This window comes from Pseudonaja textilis, chromosome 1, assembly GCF_049901715.1.
Source record: "Pseudonaja textilis isolate UNSWEBS1 chromosome 1, rPseTex1.2, whole genome shotgun sequence".
NCBI classification, from domain to species: Eukaryota; Metazoa; Chordata; class Lepidosauria; order Squamata; family Elapidae; genus Pseudonaja; species Pseudonaja textilis.
In genome coordinates this window covers 141,478,514-141,504,450 of record NC_141990.1, presented here as the reverse complement: position 1 = coordinate 141,504,450, position 25,937 = coordinate 141,478,514, and the positions used below count along the sequence as shown (strand labels likewise).

The window sequence follows — 25,937 nt, the reverse complement described above, 5'->3', positions numbered from 1 at the left end:
ACAAATCTCTGGCTGACATTTTGTGTTCTTACAAAAAAATAAGTAACCAAGAATAGCAGTTGGAGAAGCTGAAGTAATTACAAATTCAAGACTCAGAAAGAAAACTGTTTCTTTAGAAAAATTATAAACAAAAGGTTTTATTCTCATTATAAATATGTAGACATCAGCAGATGGGAAACATAAAATGAGGTTTAACTTATTACACTGTGAAACTTTTCCACTTCTATCAGAACAACTACCTTAGTTATTGCACTTTTAATGTTCCTACATTTATGATCTATAGTTTATTGTATTCACTAAATGAATTACTACTATTATACTGTCAAGCAGATATTTTCTACGGCTAATAACAGCAGTTGGGTAGTAATCAAGTGAATGCCATGCTCCATCTCCTCCTTGAAGCTGAAGCACTCAATGGAGAAGGCAGTAAAAATTAATGTTATACAACAACTGTTGTTGCAGACCGAAGACTTTTCTTTCTTTTTCATACATAATTATTGAATTGTTTTTTGCTTTTATGTTTCAAAATGCTAGAGAAAGCAGCCCAAAAGCATTCCAACAAAGTAATCTGAACTGATCAAGTAGAGAATTGGCATTTACTATCAAGATGTTATTAAAGACTTACACAAAGCCTTTGTTTATGTGCATTTTATTCCTAAGACAAGCATATCACATTTTTCCTCTTATCAGTTATAGAAAGTGGTTAGAAAGCTTGGAAATATTAAGATCTTCCTTCAGTGAGAAGCAAAATATTGTATAATTCCAAGGTCTTGTTCTCAATTTCAAGTGTTTAAGTATTTGGGGACCTGAGTACATAAGAGTTCTCTTCTTGGTACCTAAATCTAATTGGGCATTTCAATCATCCAAAAAATGAACAGATCAAATAAAAAATGCCCCAGGGAAGAAAAAAAAAGACTTTTGCAATTTTCCAGGCAGTTCAGAGCTTAGGGTAAATGTAGAAGCAAAATTGTATTTTACATGGATTATAATATCAGTTATAAAGGTTTTAAAAGGGTAGGGAGTAAGGGAAACCTATGTTACGAATGGGGACAGCAAATAGCTCTTTAATATATAATCTGTCAATAGTTATAAAAAGTGCATTCTAGGTTTCTGTTATCTATAGATGCCTTTCTGCATGGCAAATTATTGGAGATAATTTAGAACTACCATAAATCCCTTTTAATGACCTGCAATACAGTGGTTTAAATTTAGACCAATATTGCAGTCTCAGTTTTATTATAATGCCCAAGCCAGACATTATTCTGAAAAAGTTTGCATGGATTAACATTACAAAAATGAGATTAACAAGACTTGAATTCACACGTTTTCCCTATTTCTGATGTGGCCTACAAGGAAAATAGAAACTTCCTCTTGTTTTGTTTTTTTAAACCCTGTCTTCTTTAAAATTTAGTGAGGAAGATGCTCAAACCATATGCTTCGCAGATCATGATATAAATAATCTGGAAGCAGCTTGGCAGATTTAATTTCTTCTTCCCAAGGTAGATATAAGCATTAATGAACTTTACATGAGTGGGAGAGAGAATGAAAGAGAAAAAAACCCCTATAATAAAATGGCACTCCCATCTATTCTTAACATATAAAGTTGAAACAAGTGAAGCTGTTGAATTTCATTATCTAGATCAGGGGTGTCAAAGTTGCCACCCATGGGCCGGATGCATCACACGCTGGCTCCACCCCCACCCGGTTTAGTGAAGGGGAAGAAAAGTCCCAACACGTCATGTGACCCCATCGTGATGACGGAAGTTTGACACCCCTGATCTAGATCTTAAATACAGTTCTTCTGACATGACATTTATGACTGCCATCTACCTATCCTCTCCCATCCTTCTATTCGTATCAACCAGCCTTCTCAAGATGTAAAATTAGCACCAGGATTATGATCTCTAGAGTTCCTCTAGATCAAATCTCATTTCAATGGCCTCTCCCAAAGTAAAGATGTTTGAATTCAGAATAGCAAGACTCCCTGCTGGAGTTGCACAGACAGCTTAACAGGTGTGCAAGCTTTTCTCAGCAGGCATCAAGCTATGCAGTCTGATCTGCTAGAATGCAAATCCCTCAATCTCTGAAGAAAAGACAGTGTAGGAGGAAGTGCAAAGGAGAAATGTGCAGTGAGAGATTATGGAAAACACAAGCTGCTACGACTGTTACTGAGACATCTTTTTCTTTTGAAAAATAAAAGCTAAACTCAGTCATTAACTTTGCTTACACTTATTTTTCTATAAAAAATAAAATATTTATGAACATGATACTAAGGAACAAAAGGGACACTGAAACTTGCTAATACTTTTTATAAAAAAACAATACAAACTTCTGGATAAACTTTTTCCCATGTCAGAGGGCAGCAAATGAGTAGTGGGGAGGTTTCTATGTCCCCCCCTGAAATGTTAATATATGGATTTTATTTGCATTTATAAAACCCTCCAACACAACTGAAATAAAACTTTCAGAATGAAATTGCAAAATATTTCTGATTTAAGGGCAATTCTGTTTTTCCTCTACAGTCCTATCTATGGGCATCTACAAAAGCCTGTTGCAAATGACAAAAGCAAAATAGCATTATCGCAGTGCAAGTTCTTGGTCACTAATACAGAAATAATTTACCATTAGTTTCTTCTGGGATGTTCTTCAATTTTCAGTCAGTTTTGGAATCTGGTAGTTTCTAATAGTCTCCCATCCAGATAATAAAATATGTTCAATCCTGCTTAATTCTTGAGTTAAACCAAGATTGGTTAGATGCTGTCTTCTAGCTAGGTTGTCAATTAAAAATGAAAGAAACAATCAAATATAAATTTGTATACTCCTGTTTTGTCATAATAAAGGTTAATTGCAAACAGTAGCCTATGCACAATTCAACAGAAATAACAAAAGATTTCAAGTATGTAGGTACCTTCTCCAAAATCTACACAAAAAGATACCGCCCAAATAATCAAGAGTGTGAATCAACCCATTTCTACTCACGAAATAGATTTGCATGCATATATATAATGCTCGGGATCAGGAATCTTCAAGCAATATGAAAGAGATGTTTATACTGATTCTTTTAAAACTGTACATCTATCAAGGCACATTTGTTTAAATCAAGGAGATTTAAAGCCAGTGATTAAAATTACAAAGAGAAAACTCATATTAGAGCCAAGACGCTTTAGGGATAGCTCTTCACGTTTATCAAAACAAAGCAACCCGGTGACTCCAATACATAAGCTTGTAACTGAATGTTACACAGAGAGGAACACTTTCTGTAGTGTTTTGGTAACCTTGGAATTAATCGAGTCAAACTACAGATGTTGCAATAATGCATACTGAAGGTCCATACCTCGGTTCATTTCTACTTTGCCTGTAAACTACCTTTTTTGTTATACCTCTGTTAATAGCTCATTTGCCTTCATAGGCCAGATTTCTTTAAAAATAAAAAATATCAGTCTGGTCCAGGCTATGCCTTTGACCTAGTTTGCAGTCAAGGCAAAGTGCAAAATTTGGTGATTGAATTGGATTGACCCACTTTCATTACATTAAAAACTGAAATGAGTGTCCATGTTTGCTAAACAGATAATTCAAAAAATGACATACTCTTTATTCATTTGTATTCATAAGTTTCCAATTCTCCCAGATGATATTGGATATGATTTTCCAATGTCAGTCACCCCAGCTGTATGTCTATGATATATCCCATGCAGAGTCTTGTATAGCTATGGGGCTTCCTCTACTTGATTTTTCTATCCCTGCTTGCTACCGCCTCAGTTGTTTATCTTTGGATGATACCTTACTGATGTACTCCTGGATGCTCTGAATTTCATCCATGACATCGGCTTTGATACTCATCAGATCCTGCCCACTGTCTTTTGGGCTGGTCTTTGGGTGTTTGACTTGGGGTAATAACCTCTAGACACATGATGGCGAACCTATGGCATGTGTGCCGAAATGGCACGCAGAACCATTTCTGCCAGCATGCGAGCTGTCACCCGGAACACATTCACTGCGCATGTACGCATGCCTCCGTCCAGTCAGCTGATTGTCAGCTGATCTACTGCGCATGCATGAGCAGAGGAGCACAGCGCATGTGGGGGGTCATGCACACATGCACAGAAGTGCGTGGCACATGGGGGTCATGCACGCGCAGAAACACGTGGTGCATGGAGGTCGTACACACATGCACAGGGGGTTGGGGTCACACATGCATTGCATTATGGGTGCAGGCATGTGTGCGTGCACTTTTGGCACGCGACGACGAAAAGATTAGCCATCACTGCTCTAGACATTATGAGGAGTTTCCTTGTCTTCACCTTTTCAGCCTCCATGTCCTCCTTGTGCCAACTTACTATATGAGCAAGGTATCTAATGATTGCCAGGGCATACATTTGATAGGCTGGATTCTGTTCTTCCCATTGAGCTGATTCTTCAAAGACCTCTTTCCCCTTTGGTGGTACATGATTGTTGCTGTTTTTCTTGCCTCCTCATTGTGGTTCCCATGTGACTAGTATCGTGGGGTGCTGGTAGCTGGTCTACATGTCTATATGGCTCACTGGTGATTCCACCCCATCAGTCTTTAACTACTTTTCCTCTCTTGACTACCATCCAGCCACATTTCTCCAATCTAAATGATATCCCAATGTCCTCACAGTAGATCCATGTAAGATGGAACAGTGAGTTGATTTCTTGTTCATTTTAGCATGTTCCTTGTTATTATCTATGTAGACGAGGTGGCTGGAGGTAGTTTCACTCTTGAACGTGCATCCATATCCCATTCTTGTGTTAATATGGGTAAGGGAGTTGGACCCTATGCAGAAAGCGGTGGGATAATGCTGGGATTAATTGGATTAATTTTCAGTGTTGTCTTCTATAGTCCCAGAGTTTTTGTGGGAGGCCCTTAATGTCCTGTTGACACTCTATAGCACCAGTCACAGATCCATGTGTAGACTTAACAAGCATTAAATCATAGGCTTTCCTGTAATGAATCCGGGCTGTGCTCAGATTAGTCTATCTAAACGTCAAGTTTTGGATGAGTGCTCTATCTAAGAGCAACTGATGTTTTAAGCCCTTAGTGTGTTGTTCCAAATGCCTTTCTGAGCTCTCTTGTACTGATCCATATAGTCCTGAAACCCTATGATTATTGACAGGGTTCTCCATGTTGTGGGGAGGCAGATTATTGGCTAGTGGTTCCTTGTGGGGATCAGTTTTTCTCTTCCTTATGTTAGCCACTTTGGGTGAAAGCCTGCTGGTTCACTTGTGTTGCTAGGCATTCATGCACTGCTTTTAATTTTTATTAGTCAGTAGGTGTGGATTATGTCAAAGCCAGGTACCATCCAGCTTTTTATGTTATTGACCCACTGCTAGTTGTCTGCTACTGATGGTGATTGGTTTCTCCTCTATGTATCCTTCCAGTACAGTTCAGTTTCTGTGTTGGTGGTTCTGCTATACTCGGTGTTGTTGTACAGCACTTAGGAATACACCTTGGATGACCCTTTGGAAATATGTATTTATTCTGCTTCTTTAGTGTAACTCCTTAGCCATAGAGCCAGAGTTGTGAGCCTTTAACAGTCTGTAGGGCTTCAGATGGATTTATGCCCTTGTATTTTTCCCAGAAGCTCAGACTTATACTTAATCTTCACAATCTTTTGTACTTCCAATGGCTTACTAACCTCTGTAAGTTACTTTGATCTCAGCCTCTAACCTTATTTTCCAGGGGTAGGGACAGCATATGTATTGTTATTCTTGATCATATAGCCAAGCATCTCTAGAATTACAACAACTGCAGATGAATATCAACAAATTGTTTTAAGTTATGATGATGATGATAATAGAGATAGTTGGGAGGGTTCTAGTAGCATTTTCTAGAATCTAGTACATATATAATAGTACTTCTCCACTGAGCCTTGGTAATTGGTCTCAAAGGTTTATCCGTGATCTTATGTCTCATATCAGCTACTGTGCAGTGATGTTTCACTTCAGTTGTTGGCTGCACATCCAGTTGTTCTTCCTGGTCTTCTTGAGTCTGGGATGTAATGCATAGTTGGACTACCTCAAAGCTATGAGATCAGCTTCCTCTCGTCTATGTTGAAGCATTCGGTAATAGCTGTTTCTTGGTTAAGGTGGATATAGGTCTTCTGTCCATTCATAATTTCCTCAGATGTTTCATATATCCCCTCTCATTAGATCTGCTATTGTAGTAGCATTCCATCAATTCTAGGTTCTCTTGTCTTGTCCGCGTATGGTTTGTTCCAGTAGCCCACCTATTATCAGATTGTCTTGGTTCCTGAACATCTGATGTGGACCTTGTTAATCCAGACGTTGTCAGAGTCAGCATGACTCTCTTAGTTCATGTCATTCTAATATCCAAGTAGAAAGGTGAAACATTATGGAGTCATTGGTCAAGGATCCCTAGATTGCTTAAAAACAGTATACACACACAGCTACAGGTATATATATACATACACAACGCCTGGATAATGTACTGGTTAGAATGCTGGTCTTTGATGCAGGCAATGTATTCAAATCCAGTCTTGTACCTATGCGTTGCCTATATCAAAGATCAGCATTCTAACCATTACACTATCCAGGAGTTTTGTATGTATATATGTATGTGGCTGTGTGTGTATATACGGTATTGTTTTTAAGCATTGCTTTTAATAATTGCATTTACAAAAACAAAAAAAGTGATTAAAATAGTTTTATAGATTTGTGATATGCTCTCTGAGTGATATATCCCAGACACTACTATCTCTCAAAGCATCATATTTTTTAGCCATGTGTATTAGGTTACCTTGTCATTGCTCTGTCCAAAGTTGTAATGCAGTTCCAAAAGACTTCTATACTGCAATATTTTCTTTGGGCTGAAATGATTCCCTACCCATGTTCTGTTTACAGGTAAAGAGACCAAAATTTATATCTTTCCTTTCAGTGACCTCATGGAAAATGGGAGACTTTGAAATATATTTCCCCGCCCAACTTGGGAATGGGAATAGATTGCTGTTCAAGAGCAGTGAGTTGGAAATTTCTATCCAAACTACAGACCTTTCTTTCCTTACCTCTTGAACCATCTTGTGCTGGACAGTCAAAAACTAATTTGGAATGTACCAGGAAGCGATCATTTGTTCTACTAACAGATGGACACAGTTAGATACAGCTGTTATGTGTCTGTAAAAAATATAACTTCATTCACAGAGGTTACCAATAATCCAAATGCTTGTGCTCACATAGCAGAGGTAACCCTAAATCCATTTTAATCCCATCTCTAATTTATAAGAAAGAGGGATACCCTCCGCTATGTAACAGAAAATCTAAACTTCTCAAAGTCCTTTGCCATTGTCTATTATTTTTGAGGATGATTGCTAAAATCCAAAAACATATGGAAGGCACTAAATTGCCCATTCTTCTATACCCGTGATGGAGAACCTAGCTGATTGCTGTGCATGCGCAGGGAGTGGGAGACATGAACACATGCACAGCGGCATGTAGCACGCCGGGGGGTGTCGCGTACACATGCGCAGAGCTGCATGCAGGGGGCATGCATTGCATTATGAGTGCAGGCATGAGTGCGTGCGCACGCGCATTTTTAGCACACGACAATGAAAAGGTTAGCCATCACTGTCCTATAGTAATTATTTTTTAAAAATGTTTCATATACTTAATAAAGACATATATTTAAATGTAACACAAAACCTTAATTCTTGTGATCCCCAACAGTGAAATCCTCATTTGATAAATTACTGTGGAATCTGATCTTCTGAGTTCAGTTTCTGTAACAGAATGCTAATCTACTATCCCAACGGTTGTTTGCAGCGTAAATTGTAAGATTATATAAATTGGTTCTCCTTTATCTACATAATGTTGATTTCATGTAGGCAGATGTATATTGGTGTAGTGACAAGCATACTTGTATTCATTTTGCACAATTAAACAAGGTTTGTCTCCTCCAAGCCTCTAAATCCAAATAGCTCTTGGCATGCAGACAAATGTATTGGTTTTCTCACAGCCTGTCAAAGTCCTTCACCAGAGCAAGTGTCCACAAAGTCAACAAATCTTCTTGAAGTGTTCCATAAGGACTACGCTTTTAATATACTCAACTGAGCCTAAATAAATCAACCAACTTTTACATGGCTAGAATTCCAATGAGGAGGAGAGAAGCTAATCTACTGTTACTATACTTGATAATTAAGGAATCTGTGGCTTTGTATTTCCAAAACTGAGAGAATACATCAATGGCATGCCCAAATTTCTAGCAGACAACCTGAAAATATCACAGTCCTAGGAAGAACCTAACAAACTTCATTAATGTTCTCTCCAATTTTATTCTGAGATTATGTTTGTCAAACCAGAGGCTATATTATTTATGCAACATGGAACTGATCTGTTCATTTAAATTAGTCTAAGGGAACCACACTGGTATCTAATCTGGATTAGGACTGCACTGTAGCATCCTTCCCAGGGCAGGAGAATTAAGAAACAAGGCTAACTTTTGGGGTGGAGTTTTGGAGGTTTGATTTTTAACTCACATACCCTTAAGCCTTCCTTGGTCTGTGAATAGCGCTTTCATTTCAGAATGGGCATGATAGGCTTATGATCATCATATATAAAATAAAATCCCAAATCATGATTTGTTGATTTCACTATCCAGTTAATTGCCATCTTATCTATCTTTTAAATATTTTGCTAATACTCAAAAGCTTTTCAATGATATACCCGTTGGGTTATTGTGAACATCTGGATGTTCCTTATCTGTAAATAGGGAGGGAGAGGGAAAGAGAGGGGAGGGAGAGGAGGGGGAGGGAGGGAAAAGGGAGAGAGATAGAGAGAAGTTGCAGTAGCCAATGTGCAGTTATGAAATACTGTTACAATAATGGTTTCAGATAAACAGAAGTATTAGAATAAACTAAACTTCCTGTCCTAAAGCTTACCATGCTTAATGTGTAATTAGAATAGAATAGAATAGAATAGAATAGAATAGAATAGAATAGAATAGAATAGAATAGAATAGAATTCTTTATTGGCCAAGTGTGATTGGACACACAAGGAATTTGTCTTGGTGCATGTGCTCTCAGTGTACATAAAAGAAAAGATACATTCGTCAAGCGTCAAGAATCATAAGGTACAACACTTAGTGATAGTCATAAATAATCAAATCATACTAGGGAATAGTCAATAAAAATCGTTAGGATACAAGCAACAAAGTTACGGTCATACAGTCAAAAGTGGGAGGAGATGGGTGAAAGGAAAGGAGGATTAATAGCAATAGTAATGCAGACTTAGTAAACAGTTTGACAATGTTGAGGGAATTATTTGTTTAGCAGAGTGATGGTGTCTGGTCTTGTGTCTAGTTGTTCTGGTGTGCAGTGCTTATTAGTGCTTAGTACTTCGGCTTATTAGCTACTAGTGAGCACAGGTTAAAAAAAAACTGGCAGACTATAATACTCTTGTAATTCTTTTCTTATGAGTCTGTCCTTCCCATCCCCCTGTTCTCATTTTTAAAGTAATATATATTAAAAAGTGACACAGTATTCATTAATAAACCAAATGTGCCCTAAGTAGAGAATGTTCAACTCAATTTGGATATTAACATACAGTATCAAGAATTCATTGCTCTAAAATTATGAAACTCTTAAGCCAAGACAGATATGAAAATGGCAAGTAAAAATTATGCTGCTACACAAGATTTTTTTTCCTACAAAATGCTTTCACACAAAATGCTTTCATGCAAAATACTTTCACTACAAAATGCTTTCACGCAAATGCAGATCCGCTGGGTTCCACCACCACCCCAGATCAATCAAGTGTTGATCTATTGGCTGCAATAGAAATTGATCAACTGGCTTGTCACCCGAGCCTGATGTCTGGACGAAGAGAGAGCAACTGGTCCAAAGCCATCCAGCCATCTTTCTAGATACTGTATGAAAACCTGATATACCTTGGAGACTTACAAGGTTATTTTCAGCAAGCTGTCTCTGTATATTTATATTGAACCAGAAACCTGCACCATGTTTCCCACTCTCAGCAATTACTAATTATTGTGGGATCAACTGTCTCTATAGAAAAAGTTTATTTTCATTCGCATATCATCAGATTGTTCCATTTGGACCCTCTACTTCAAAATTAAGTAATATGCATGCTTTTATTAAATAGTGATGCTAAATTGGTCAACAAATGAATAAAATGCTTTAGAAACCAGAGGTTTTAATAACTAGCATTAAAAAAGTAGCAACCCTACTTCTCAGAGTTTTACCACAGATTAATTTCTCCAAAGTTTGCATACGCCCCTCCCCATATATGGACTTTAGTGCCAAGGATTTCCCAATCACCACGGACAAGATTAAAAATTCTGCAAATTGAAATTTACACAATGAAGAATACTAAGGCTGATCAAAACTGCCCCAGATTAAATAGATGATAGAAATCTTTTCTTTCTCCAAATTTCTAATCCAAACTTGAAATGTTGTAATTCCCTTTAGCCCCAGCAAGTTTCACCTCCAATCAGCTAATAGAGGCTGTAGTCTAAACTGTTTAAATCAGGTTGAGGAAACCTCTTCTAGTTATTGCTCAGCTTGGCAAACACACGTGTGTGTGTGTGTGTGTGTGTGTGCGTGCGTGTGTGTTTGTGTTTCTAATATAATTCCTTTGTCAGGATTCCGGCAGTTACCCCAATTAAATCATGAGTCTTGAGCCAAACTTCCAAAACTTCAAAAGGATTTATTGGGAGTTAACTTGTCCGGCACTGCCTGGGTATAGCTGACTCTGAGACACATAATTCATTATCACCCTTGACCCTGGTTTTACCCCACCCGCTGGGTATATCATAATTCATATACTCCAATGAAAATATGTCAACTCATAAAATATTCCTGTGGTCTTTTTAGAGTTGCCATCCTTTACAGCTTGACCCCAAACAATTACAGCATGCCCGTTTTATTACCTATAATCATATATTTGTAATTCATTATAAAAATACCTTGTTTAGTTGGAATATAAGACCAGCAAACATTATTTTAATTTAAAAATACTAAATTTATTGATTTTAAATACTATGTCTGATGTACATTAAGAACAGAACATCTAATTACAGTCATGATGAAAGATGTCATTTTTTTTAAAAAAAGACAAACCAATAGTATAAACAACCACAGGGTCAGTCTGTTTGTTCTGGAGAATAGTATCAGAGAGCTGGTAGTAATTATCACTTGTTATAATTAATAGAGAACTACTGCATACAAACACACACTGTAAAACAAATCAGAAAAATATAGCATTTCAATTAAGTTTAAGACCTAACTGGATGTCTCTTCCACCCAAGCTTTTTTCCTCTCCAAACCATGCCTGAGAAAGTGAATATTGGACAACATCCCAGTTGAAACAGTCAGAATTGTCTTGAATCCAGAGACCATTAGCTACAGTAATGGTGAGGAATTCTGAGTTTTGCTGTTTGACAATAACTGGAATGCCTACTCTAGTTGAAAAGGAAGAAGGGGAGAGATGGGAAGGAATGTTTGTTTGTCTTTGGTCCATTCAAGACCACCATCTGCAAATGTTTCTCCCTCCAAAATGAAAAAAAAAAAGTTGTAGGCATTCAACATGATGGAAAAAAGCAGACAGAAAAAAGAAAAAGTCTGAATTGACAGGACAGGAGATATAAAAATTAAACGCACCTTTCTCCACATTTCTTGGCAGCTTTTGGCTAAAACAAAGGCAGAACCACTAGAGAAGATAGAAAGGAAAAAGCTGAGATATTTGGTAGAGGAACATAAAGGAATACAAGGTATGGTCTAATCCAGAAAAAAAAGGTGAGAAATATGAATCTTTAGAAAATACACTTTCAGGCAGATGAGAGACCAGATGAAAATGGCTGATCAACAATTTATTTCATCACGTCACCGCTTTGTTAGCTTGATCATTACACGAAGCTTGAAAAAAACTAGAACTTTGCAGAGGGAAAGTTAGGATGGTGTATATTTTATATAACATAATGTTAGTTAAAGTCATAAAAATAACTGACTCAATTATTTTTTAAGAAAACATTAGTTTTCCAAATTTTTAGGACAGATGGCACATTGTTTTCCATAAAATGTTTGGGTTGAAAATAAGAATTTTGGAAGGAAGGGCTTAGCATAAATAAGATGATGGCCAATATGCCTACCTCTCAACTGGGAAATCTGCCTTGTGTTCCATCATTCCCAATATTATGAGTCACTACACAGCATTATTGGATAACATGATACATCATCTTTCTCCTTGGGACTCTTCTGCATTTATAGCCTGATATCCAAGACTCAGGGAGATAAGATTTCCTGAGGTGCTAGGCATAAATTATTTTTATGCCAGAGACAGAAAACCAGCACCAAGACAAATACTTTCTTGAAACTGCCTTTGAGAACCTTCAAATGACTATTTCGGAACTTTGAATGCAAATGAAAATACTCATTCTACAAGAGCAATCGTAACATTCAAAAGTTAAATGTAAAAACGGGCGTCACGTTTGGCAAATGTTGCAGGTGCTGCATAAGAAACATAAAAAAATATTTTCTGGGAATGTAAGAATTTATTTCCTGGGAATATTAAGGCTTTAAAGTTTGGATTTGCTTTTCTTCCTAATAAGCCTGCTCTCACAAGTTTTTAAAAACACTGAGTATCAAGTATACAGGCATAGCTTGGTTTCATTACCATACTGTTAACATCTGATTTCAAGCACATATTGCAGTGCAAGTTTGATTCATTTTGTTTTATTTTTACCCATGCAAGTACCTTATACCTGGGATACCAGGTTTTTTTATTTCTTTTTTTTATAAATTTCCTACTTGACAGAGGGAATCAGCAGTAAGATGTCTAAGTGAGAGTCAGCATAAAAGTGCTTTCATATAACAAGTAGGTGTTTTAAGAAACATTTAAAAATATTCTCAAGCCACAACTGAAGTAACACTTTAGAAAAAGAATTTATTCAGAAAACAACCATATAAAATGCTTATATAGTGATTTATCTAAACAGATACATAACCCCAGGGTGCGATTCAACCGGTGTAACAACCGGTTCGGTGATGACCTTCCGCAATCCCTGTCTGTTAAACAGCTGATGCACAGCAATCCACTGTGCCACATGAATTAGCTAAGCTTGGAAAACAAGGTATAAAGCACAGGCCTAGAGCCCAGGTAGGCAGGTGGGCCAAATGGCTGATCATCGGAGCAAACTGAACAGTTTGCTCTCAGCTGATCCTCGGAGCTACCAGTTCACTCAAATCCCTGCCCCTCCCCAAATTCCAAAACACAAAAACAACACAAATAAAAATACTACGTGCCTGCAACCCCACCTTCCAACCAAAGTGTGCCTGGCAAAGAGAGAAGATGCGATTGAATGATTTTTGACTGGATGGGTATTTCCAGAAGGTAAAGGCTGCCCCTGGGAATGTGACAATTCTGGAGGGATGAGACCTGAACCTATTTCATTTAGCTGAATGGGCAGATGAATACAGGAGAAGACATTCCCTAAGATCACTTGGTTCAAAGTCATATAGGCAACCAGCAACTTGAGAGACATTTAGTAGTCAACTGGCAACCAATGCACCTTCCAAAGCTCTGGGATCATCAACGCATATCCAGATATAGCCAACACTGTTCAGGATCAATATATTGTGTACTGGTTGCTCTCCTAATGTTTTTCAAGGGTAATCCCACAGAGAACATATTATATAGTCCATACATGAAACAACTTGATCATGAGCAAAAACTCCTCATCCAGGAACGGTCACAGTTGGCATACAAAAATGTAACAGTGAAACTGCCCTACTAGCCACAGCTGCCACCTGCTCATATATAAGATTGCAGACCACCCTTCGAAGGGGAGGATAACCTCACTCAGACATAAGAGCTTTTAATGACTGCCTATAGATTTGAGAAGATTCTCAGGCACCCCACTCTACAAGTAAATCACACCTACTTCTAAATACAGGTAGTCCTCAGCTTAGAACAGTTGATGTAGTGACTGTTCGAAGTTACAACAGCCGTGAAAAAGGTAACCTATGGCCATTTTTCATGCTTATAACTGTTGTGAAATCCCCACGGTCACATGGTTGAACTCGAGATGCTTGGCAACTGATTCATATTTACGACCGTTTTAATGTCTAGGGATCATGTGATCCCCTGTTGAGACCTTTTGACAAGCCACGTCAGTGGGGAAGCCGGGTTCGCTTAACAACCATGTTTTTAACAACTGCACTTAACTGTGACAAGAAAGGTCATAAAATGGAGCAAAATTCACTTAACAACTGTCTTGCTAAACAACAAAAATTTGGGACTGAATTGTGGCTATAAGTTGAGGACTACTTGTACTGCAGAAGACAATGAGTTGAGAAGGCACCGAGACATATAATTCTGGTAAAACATGCATTGAAAGAGGTCAGACGTTTGGCAGCAGTTTGAAAGTTGCAGGTCTATACAATTCAGTCAAAAATGACAAAATGTAAGTAATAAAGAAGTTCCTTTACACTTCACTCTTAGACCCAAGTTTGCATTGGTGCCAATCTGATTTGCCCGGCAATTTCTAGGGGATGGTGGTGGACCCAAACCACCTCCCTACCACCCACATATTGAAGATAGGATCATGAGGAGCCTTTCTGAACACCTATTCCTAAAATAATTTAATATATTAAATCCATTAAAATTATGCCTACCTCTTAACATATTTTCTTAAAAAAAAAAAATGATTCCAGACAGACATTCCGCATAAATACCAGTATTAGTGGAGAGAGAACTACATTTTGAATGCATGTTAAATTTGTGTAAATTAAGCCAAAACAAGAAAAAAAAAAAGAAAACCTAAAGACATTCAGGGGAATAATGGGGTATTCGATAATGCGTATAAAGTAAATATAATGTATAATATAATTTCTGAGTCCTATCTCTAGGCGGTTCTCTTAGATATGTCAAAGTGATTCATGCTTTGCTATTAATCTCAGTTTGTTTTATTTGTATTAAAAGTTATTCCGGTAATATGGGAAAAGCCTGCCACTACTTGAAATAAAGCATGCAGGCATTCTGTCTTTTAAAACTATATTACAGTCTCCATTATACTTTTATCTCTGGTTGCCAGAAAATCAACTCTAAATTCCAGGCTGAGGAAAAGAGGGAAATGTATTCCTTTATAATAAAATTTAAAAAGACATTTAGCAATAATGTTTCCTTTAATATATATTTAATTGAAATCATTTTTTATTGGGAGTTTTTCAGCATAAATAAAAAATCTCTGCCAAATAAGATACATAAAGTATTTCTATGATAGAATGATGCATCTTCCTGAAATTGGTTTAATACACTTGCCGTGTGCATAGCAAACAGCTCACAGAAAAGAAGAAAGAAATAAAGTCACCAACATTTATCTGGCCACATGAAGTCTGTGAGATATGAGGGATTACCTGGAGTCTCCTCCAACCCAGTAAGCCAAAAGGAAACAATTACATAAACGCTCAGGACTTGGATCTCAATTTAAGTTATACAGGTTCGGTTTGTGTTGAAAGAAGTGTTCAATTAAAAACCTTTAGTAGCCAAGTTTACTCAAAACCATGGGCAAAAATCTGGCTGCAGCTTGTGCAAGAGTGCTATGCACATAATCAAACCATACCCGGCTTAGAACTTGGTTTGTCTTCTTTGGGTGTTTCTTCTCATTCAGTAAACTCCTGCAGAGTTGGCTTACTCTTATTCGTATCAATAAACTATTCTTCCTGGAAGGACCACATAAATGAGCATTTTCCAGGACTGTCCCTGCCCCCCTGTAGCAGCATTCCCCCAAAGGGCACACAGCTGCAAATGTGCAGCTCTTTTGCAAAGTGTTGAAAACCTGTCATCCCTCTGAGAAACCCTCCAGGTACCTCAAATCCATGTCCAGCTAGTCCTCGATTTAGAGCCATTCGTTTAGCACCTGTTCAAAGTTACAACAGCACTGAAAAAAAACAACTTACAACCAGTGTTCAACTTACGACTCTTTCAGTTTCCCCATGGTCAGATGAGAAAATATTTGGGCGTTTGGCAACTGGCTTATATTGCAATGTCCTGTGGTCATATGATTACCTTTTGTGATCTTCCCTGCCAGCTTCTGATAAGCAAAGTCAGCCAGATTCGCTTAACAACCGAGTGATTCACTTAACAACTACAATGATATATTTGTAGGTCATGGCAAAACAGGTCATAAAATCAGGGGTGACTCAATTAGCAACCACCCTGATTAGCAACCAAAATTCTGGTTCCAATTGTCAAGGACTACCTATAATGGGCTTTGTTGTTTCCCCATTGTTGGTTTTTTGTAAATTATATTGTTTTGCTATTATATCTGAGCTAGAAAAAGATAGTTTGGTCTCATAAGCGGCTCAATCCTAGTCCAAGCTTATTTTGGGGATTCTTTTTCAAACATCAACAGTATAAAAGAGAAAAAACGGAGGAAAAAAAACCTCATGCAAGCAGCTAACTAATCAGATATCTTTAGATTGACAACATAGGTTAAATGAAAAAAATGCAAAAATGACTCCTGTGAAAGTAAGAAAATGAAACTCACTCTTATTTTCTATAAAAAAACCATGTATCAGAATAAATGCCTATATAACAGAAAAAGGAAAATACTGTAAGATTCAATTTTTAAATATTTAATATTATAGAAATTCTATATTCTTGAAAGACTATGCTATATTCATTATGATTACATGTAGTTTTTGTGAATGATGTTGGCTTGTAAACAGTACTAACATCTCTTGAATTCCAGAACTTAACTCTATCTGATCAAGGCATCCAAGGAACCTTAAGAATCTCACCTTTAATTTTAAAGTAACGATTTAGATTTTAAAAAATGAAGAACCCAATTTTGTTGCAAGAAACTAACTGCTTTTTAAAAAATATGAATGTGAATCACAACCAAGTAAGAACCCTACACAAATCCAGAAGTAGAAAAATAAATCCTGACACTATTATTTTCAAAGTCAGAATTGATATAACTTTTTTTAAAAAATTCTGATGCATTTTGCTTTCTAAGCTGAGTAGCCAATGAAGGGATTCACTGTTGGGACTCTCCTGCAATAAGCTTTTAATAACCTCATTAATTCAATTTAACAGTGTGCAAGCCTCTAATACTGTAACTGAAGTTTCACTTCTAGCTTATTCCCTGCCCCACATACCTTCCTGAGGTAATAGGCTAAAGTTATTAAAAACAACAGCATCATAGCTTAACTTATAATACTTGTTCCTATTACAGAGGGAGACATTTCTGCTCCCTATCAAAAGTTATTTTTGATCATCCTTTACATTTTATTAGACTATTTCTCTGTGGTGTAGTATCTATAGGGTGTCTCTGAATGTATATACATACTAGAGAATGCAAAGAAATTCAGAGATAACCATCAAGAATAAAGATCATAGCAGGCAAATTTTATCAATCCAAAACTGCTGAAGTCAACTGCTGAAAAGGTGGGGAGTAAAATTTAAATTAGAGTTTTTATATAATACAAGACATCAACATTAATGTAAGCATGGATTTTTCTTCCTTTTTTTCTGAGCCTCAAAGGACATCGGAATCATCTTTCAGGAAAACAAAAATGCATCAAAACAGGGGAGATTTGCCCCATCAACACAGGTTGTTCTTTATTATGATGCTGCGAGAACATGACTTTCAGAACAGCTCATCTGAGCTCTGAGAAATCTCCAACTTGGTTCTAACTGCTGAAATATGGCAAACTATAAAACACAGGACCAAAATATGCTTAGAGTTTACCTTCGTATTTTTAAAGATTACAGAGGCAGCATATTGCTGTATACCAGATTCCATGTCTATTAAACAGTTCCTAAAGACTACTCCACAGAAAAAGAACAACGCACAAAAAGTTTGGAACTGGAAATAATCTCTGGGCATTGTTTTAAAGTGTTTCGATAAAAAACTGACCTTGGTATCACCATGCAGTAACTCATTCCACTGCAGCACCTTGACAAAAATAAATAAATAGCAGTATATGAGCCTGCATGTTTCTCCATTCTACCAGATATTGCTGGTCATTCCCAAAATAGCTTCACATGTAATAACCTCAAGAGAGGCCGGTAAACTAATACAGATTATAAACAGTCACAAATTAGGAAACTGACACCAGTTCACAGACAGGACAGCACATAGTACACGGGCATGTTTAAAGTGCACTAAAAGCTTACCTTATACTTTCCAGAATCTGTTTTTAATTCAGTATCTTGTAAATGAAAGTAGCCCCAAGATTCTTGTCTATTTGTGAAACCAGATCACCTAAAAATTAAGAAATAAATCAGTTAAATGGTTTTCTGAAATATAAACGCATATAAACGAATGCTGGCTTTTTACAAATCACAAATAAAAATAATGCAAGGAACTTTGGTTGCTTCCATTGCCATGTTGCCTGTCTCTGGATAATTTACACATTTAAGTAGAATTATATGTAAAAAAAAAAATTCCCTGGATAACTTGAAGAATCCATCATATCAATATATGGAGAAACTTAGCACATCGTTGAAAAATAGCCCAGTCTAGTCAAGCCTTCTCACATAGCATTTGTTGCAATTTTTATATAGTGATTCCTTTAAAAATAGACATTTGATATCAGATAGGGCAAAATGTATTTAAATAATTGGTTAGTTCTGTTAAATATATAAATAAGTTAAGTCTTTCTCAATGTCTCCATAAGAAGTAGTTGAGTTATTATAAACAACAGGAAGAATCTAGGCAATTATTGAGGATTGTATGGGTTTTTTTTAATCTAAAATAAAAAAAAGTACAAAATGTGTGTGCTTGTGTTTGTGTACCTATGTCTTATCTAACATTTTATCCAGGGTCGGGACTCACAGAAGAAAGTGTAAATGGACAGTTTCTATCCATGGCCTATCTTGGATGTAATAAATGTGAAAATAATCCTTATCGCCTATGACATGTAATTCTACAAAATGAACTGCTGGCAGTGCCTAGGAATCCTTTTTTTAAAAAAAATCTTTTAAAGTGCACGTAACACTATGTATTTATTTTACATTTTTACTATGACACACTTTGGTCCTGTACAACAAAGATTTTAGGGAAGCAATGAATATTGTCTAGGAAAACTAAATGAGTTACAGCTATTTAGTTCTAGAAACTTTGGGTTTCTAGAACTGTGTTATAGTTTTATCTTCTTCCTGGAGGAACAGATGAAAAAAACAAAATCCACATGTGGTTTTGCACATTCCCCCGCCCCAATAATTAATGCTGGGGAGACTCTTCGGTCTTGTTATGTGTTCAAATAGCTTTTTCTACATAAACAGTACTGTATATGCCTAAAGTCACACACGAAACTGTTTCATTTGACAATATAGAAAGCCACTCTCGCTGTACTTTGCGTAGAAAGCAATTTTTCACAAATGTATTATAAAAATAGTCCTTTGTTCTTTGGTTCCATCAGACTCACACACATTATATTAATATTTCATAAAATACAGTACCATGCAACCATTTAAATAGCCATTAAAGATAACATTTACACAGTAAGAAAGTAATTCAAACAGATTCATGGTGAGAAGCAAATCAAAATTATTTAGAGGCATTAAGTCATTTTTAGAGGTGTAAATGTTAACCGCTTCTAAGAGAGTCCTATGACACTTTACTGTGCCTTTATTATAGCAGATGCTTTTGTTAGCTGGGGTTTTCTTTGTCAGAAAGAGCAGCCAGAAAATAAAGCATCAGAAGAACACTTAACAATAAAAATAGTTTTACCTCACAATCTGCTTATAGTTAGAGGCAGTATTCAGCAAATTCTGACCAGTTCTGGAGAACCGGTAGCAGAAATTTTGAGTAGTTCGGAGAACCGGCAAATACCACCTCTGACTGGCCCCGCCCCCGTCTATTCTCTGCTCCCCAAGTCCCAGCTGATCGGCTGGGTCTTCTTTTGTTGCCCTGCACAGGAGAACGGAGCTGGAAAGCATGTTAGTGGGGTGGGGAGGGAATGGGGATTTTGCAATAAACTTCCCCCTGGAGTGGGTTGGGAATGGAGATTTTACAGTATCCTTCCCCTGCCATGCCCACCAAGCCATGCTCACCAAGCCACATCCATACAACCAGTAATAACAATTTTTGAATTCCACCACTGCTTATAGCACCGTTTTTCCAAGGCCCAACTTGGAAAACAATTTACTGTAAGTCACTTTTCAGCATTTTATTACCGTTTCCCCCTGTAATATCCTAAGGATAAAAACTAAAAACTAGAATAAATAGTTATATTGGTAATTGCTCATTCTCGTGCAATGCATCTTCTATAACATTTTTAAAATTGTAACTTTTCTATGTGTTTCTTGCACATTATTTGAGAAGTAATCAAATGTCAATTTAAGAATAAGACATGCAGACATCTTAAATCCTTGTTCTTTTTAGGATTTAGTAAAAAAATATATTCTTATGGGCAAAGGAATACCTGAACTATTGTGTATACAGGTAGTCCTCGACTTACAACTACAATTGGGACCAGAATTTCTGTTGCTTAGCAAGACAGTTGTTAAGTGAGTCACACCTGATTTTACAACCTTTTTTTGCCATGGTTCAGGAAATCACTACAGTTTAGGTGACACACGGCATCATTAAGTGAATCCAACTTCCCCCATTGAATTTCGATATCAGAACCCAGTAGGGACGGTCATAAATGGAGTTCACATAACCCTGGAACAATGCAACTGAGGTCAATACATACTGGCTTGCCAAGCGCCAGAATTTTGATCATGTGACTGTGGGGATGCTGCAATGGTTATAAGTGTGAGTAGCAGTTAGTTACTTTTTTCACTGCTGCTGTAACTTCAAACTGTCACTAAATGAATGGTTGTAAGTTGAGAACTACCTGTACTGTCCTGAGCAAGTAAAGATTGAAATTAAAATCATCCGATACTGCTACTTCCATCACCCATCACAACATTCAGTACTGAACTATTGTTCAAGTAATATGGATATCTCAGTTTAGTACTTTCTGCTCATATCAAGAATTATTTTGCATCTCATAAAGGAGTAGGGTAAAAAAAAACACCAAATATATGTAATATGTATACTTGTAAAAATAAAACATAACAAGAGTCTCTAACACAGCAGTCCCCAACCCCCTGGCTGTGGCCCACTACCAGACTGTGGCTTATTCGGAACCGGGCTGTAAAAGAGACAGCCCAGTGTGCATGCACACACAGTTCAACTTGCAGGAGCAGTGGGCCAGCACACACAAGCATGCACAGCTCAATTTGCAGTCGAGCTACATGACATATAGGTGTGCACTGGCCCACCACTTGCCTGGTGTGGTTCCCCTCTCACCCCCCAGCTGGGCTGCCAAGCCACAAAGATTGGAGACCGCTACTCTAGCACAATAATGTTTATTGTATTAACATGCAATTTTTTTTTCACTAGCAGCTTTCTTTTTTCACTCAAAAGTGTTTTGGATCAAGCGCCTATTGTTTTAAAAAATAGAATGTATACCGAAGAATACAGATCAATTTTATGTTTAGTTTGCGTAGGCCTGTTAAATTAATGCCACAAAAGATCATTTAATATTTATGTTTCAAAGGATTTTAAAGATTATTCTACTTAGTTAAAGAAAAAGTCTTTTATTTTTAAAAAGAGTCTTTAGTTTTTAAAAGAAGCCCACAAGAAATACTCTGTTTTAATTATAAATGATGCAGGGATCTCAATACACAATGAATTATGTCAGGCACCTTTTCAATAAAACAGTATCATTTTTAAAAATAATTTTGAATGAATAAGAGTGTTGTTAGTATTTCACTTAATACAACCCAATGTATTGATTGATCAAATTTGTATAGCTGCTCATCTCACCAAAAATTGGTGACAGGTTTACAATCAGAGAGAAAAAACATAGATATAAAAGATATAAAAAATAAAGAAATTGCATTAAGAAATAAATAGTATAAAAAACAAATCTATAAACCCCAGACAAAAAGAGGATAAAAATGGCCAGCTCAACAATGGAGGCATCTAATCAAATCTGATTCCATCAAAGCCCTAGGCCTGATAACATAAACCAAATCTTAAGAGCTTTGCAAAATGACAAAAGGATGGAGCTAACCTAATTTTGGGAGGAGAATGTTCTTTAAGGAGGATGCCACAGCAGAGAAGGCCTATCTCTTGGGACTCACCAATTAAAGATCCCTAGCTGATGGTATTTGCAACATGGCCGTTCTGCCAACTATAATGAGGCGGGCTGATATATCTGGGGAGAGGCTGCTGCTCAGGTAGACCCATCTGATGCCATGAAGGGCTTTAAGTGTTAAAACCAGCACCTTGGACCAAGAAGCAAACTGGAAATTGGTACAGATCACAAAGCAGAGATATAGTACAGAGGCAGTCTGTACCAGTTGAAATTCCTTGATATTCTTCAAGGGCAGCCTTATGCAGAGTGTATTGCAGTAGTCCAATCTGGTTGTATTCTGCTGCATCTATCTATCAATGATGCAAACATGGGTAGCACAATACCCACATCTGTTCTCAAAACCAAACAGATTATATTATGGGAGGCATAATAGAGGCAGAGGAGAGAAAGGCAATTTGTACAGCCTCAAGCCTCATTCACATGACATTGAACACCACACACTGAGCTCTTGTTTGTCAAATACTTTTACCTCCTACACGGTGTAACGGCAGCTGAGAAATATTTTCAAGTGAAGAATTATAATTATTGTCCAAAAATGTTCTTGTTTCTAAAAGCAGTATGTGACAAATCCCCTTCTATAGATCATTCAGAGAAAACAATGTATGGATTATGTGCATGACCATAAATACTACAGTACTGATTCTAATGCATACTGAAAGTTTGCAAGTTAGCAAGGTTACTTTATCACCCAACACTCAGTTCATAATTCATTACTCGTTTTCTAAAGCTGTGCTAAAGATATTTTTAGATGACTAACTTAAAATTAGAGGAAACAATTAATTGCTTTTATTTTATTTTTATTTTTTAAAAAATCCAAAACACACCACCAAGAGAAATTTACAGCAATAAATCCAAAGCCTAGAAACATAGGTCTAAATGAAATAGCTGGAGGAAAGATTAAATATTAGGAAATATGGTTGTTTTCAGACACAGAGCCGCCAGCACTTTTCATATTATTGCACGTTATCTATTTATGAGAGACTTTACGTTTATTGAGCCTAGAGAAAACCCAGAATATATACCACTGGTAGGAGGTGGAGGTATAGAGGTTTGCAAACCACTGAATGCAGACATAGCTGCCAATATCTTTATTAATGTAGGAGCTTGTTTCAAGTTCAACAGGCAGACATCTGGAACTGCTGTTTCATTCAAGCTGTTACGATTTGGAAATATGGTTGTGAACTGGCAAAGAAAAAGCAAGGATTTCAAATGCTTAAGGTCTGGCATGAAGGGAAAAATCCACTACCTGCACAACTTCATAGTGTCCAAGTCGCCTATTTAATCAATCTGTGACATCAGACTATAAATAAGTGTTCGTCTGATTACATCTTTCTCCATATTAAACATTTCTTCTACACGAAGTGCATAACCTTCCTGCACAATTCTATCCAGTCAATGTCAATATTTTTAAGTCATGCAAATCAAAAGATATTTGCTTTCTAGCAAGAACCAGGCACAAGTCAATAGATACTACCGTTTATATCTTGCCCATCTCTTAACCCTCCCAAATAATACTAAAGTGTTTGTAGCACCTATGATTTCAGGCAACATTTTCCTGAACAGTACAATTTAGATGCACTGAACGCCCAGTTGGAGCAACCAGGCTGAATTTTGCTGAACACGAGCATGCAAGTCAAGGGCAGAATGTGGGGATCAGGTGGAAATACTGTGATAGAACAGAAATTGGTTTATTAGGATATTTTCACTCCCCCAATGATCAGAAAAACAGAGTTGAAAGGGACCTTGGAAGTCTTCTGATCAAACCCTATACCAAAGGTGTCAAACAACATTCTTTGCCTTTGTGAAGCAGGGATTAGCGTGGCATGCACGGGTTGCATCCGGCCTGCGGCCCATCAGTTTGACACCTCTGCCCTGTACCATTCCAGGCAAATGGCTGTCCAACCTCTTCTTAAAAGCCTCCAGTAATGAAACACCCACAACTTCTGAAGGCAAGCCTGGTTGATTGTTCTGTTAGAAAGCTTCTCCTTAGTTCCGGGTTGCTTCTTTCCTTCCATCTATTGCTTCTTGTCTTGCCTTCTGATACTCTGGAATTTGCATTTGGTGCTTTGCATTTCACTTACTAGGAAATGCAGCCACAGGCCCAGGAGTAACAAGCCAAGAGTAAATTATCTTCTCCAATGCTTTGCATTCATAGTTTCCGATGATATAGCTCAGCATTTCTCATCTATGCGGGAGAGTAATATTGGTAGCCCTTGCTTATTGACTGCACTGAAAAAGGAGGTTTATGACCAGCCTTTGAATTTGCAGCCATCACAATACGCCCACCGTCATGTAATTGCAATTACATTTGACAACCAGTGCACATTTACAATGGCTGCAGCATCTCATAGTCATTTAATCATCATTTATGGCTTTAAACAGGCAAAGTCAATGGGAACACCAGAAGAAAGTTGTAAGTCACAATTATGTGACATTGCTCTTAACAGTTGTGGGTGATTTGCTGAAAGATCTCAGTGGAACTAACATTGTTATCCAGCATGGTCACAACATTGCTTAGAGACAGAGTTGCTGGTTCCAACTGAATTCGGTAAGTGAGGACTTTCTGAAGCTGTTTTTGAAGTTTGCACTTATTTCAGTGTTATTACAGAAATTAAAAATAGATAAGAGAATGTTTGCCATTTAGCAAATTGTATAAATTAGAGAAATGGGTTATTTTCTTCTTATTCTACTCAATATATCTATATCAAACTAATTCTCCAGATTAATCTCTGGGATTTTCCCACTGTCAGCAGAAACCGGTCTATCTGTCTTAATGCTTCCTAGGATATTGCAAGGAAGCTGCAAACTAGTAAGAAGATAACTTACAGATGAAGAAAAAGATTTGTGCTGCAAACCTAGTTATTTCATGCTCTCTCCAGATGCTTCTAGGGCCATTAAAAGGTTTTAGGATATTCTTTTTTGTTGATTGTTAGCTGCCCAGAGATCATAAGTTAAAATGGCAGCCATTCTCAGTGTATTTCCTAAAATAAATCAATAGGCAAACAAAAGTTCAGTGTATTCCAGCTAGAAGGTCAGTTCAGAGGAAAGCAAGAAGTACGTGGGTTTTTCTAGCCAGTCTATAGGAAAACATAGGTAATAAAAAGTGTACATTTTCTAGAACTTGAATCAGAACTGGGAAAAACTGGGAATATTTCGCAGGGCTGAATTAACAGTATCATAAAACACAAACGCTTCACTTAGCAATGGCAATCTCTGCAATCGCCATTGCTGTTGTTAACCAAATCCGATGGTCATTAGGCAAGGAAACGTCCTGCTGGTTTTTTCCCACAAATCAAGTCAGTGGGGAAACCAGCAAAAATGTGACTTGCCATCAAGCTGAAAGATAGACGATTGCTGACAGGAAGGAATGGCAGGTACGGATGTGCAAGGGAGAGAGGGAGGCACAGCAAGTCAGTCTTGGGGAGGGTGCACAGCTAGGCACGTGGGCACAAAGGAGGCATGGGGAGCTTCTGGAAAGGTGTTTGTGTGAGAGTGCAAGGGAGGCACAGAGTGTCAGGGAGTGTGTTTAAGGGTTCAAGGGAGGCTGAGCAAGGATCAAGCAGGGTACAGAAGGGAGGCTTGACAAAGAGGACGTATAGGGCTGTGAGTATAATAGGATCTAAGACAGAATGTACCAAGAAAAATAAAATACTAGGAAACAGTTTGGCTACTTAAAAACAATTATCTTTGTAGCCTCAATCCTTCTCATACTTACAAATGATTTCTTCCTGTGAAAATGGGAAAAGTTGTGGTGTTTCAAGCTTAATTTAGATTTATACGTCATTT

The 25,937-nt window shown here is 37.3% G+C and overlaps 1 protein-coding gene across 4 annotated transcripts in view; it reads right to left on the bottom strand.

Moving 5' to 3' along the window:
* KLHL29 (kelch like family member 29) overlaps positions 1-25,937 on the bottom strand; it is a 415,683-nt gene that overhangs the window by 321,274 nt on the left and 68,472 nt on the right. For 2 of the 4 annotated variants that reach the window (XM_087917962.1, XM_026710472.2), the window contains one exon: positions 18,172-18,259. The exons of 1 other annotated variant lie outside the window; for it this stretch is intronic. The gene's annotated coding sequence lies outside the window, so the exon portion shown is untranslated. Of the gene's footprint in view, positions 1-17,911; positions 18,039-18,171; positions 18,260-25,937 lie in introns of those variants that run through there. One more of the 4 variants, XM_087917967.1, reaches the window with a different exon arrangement.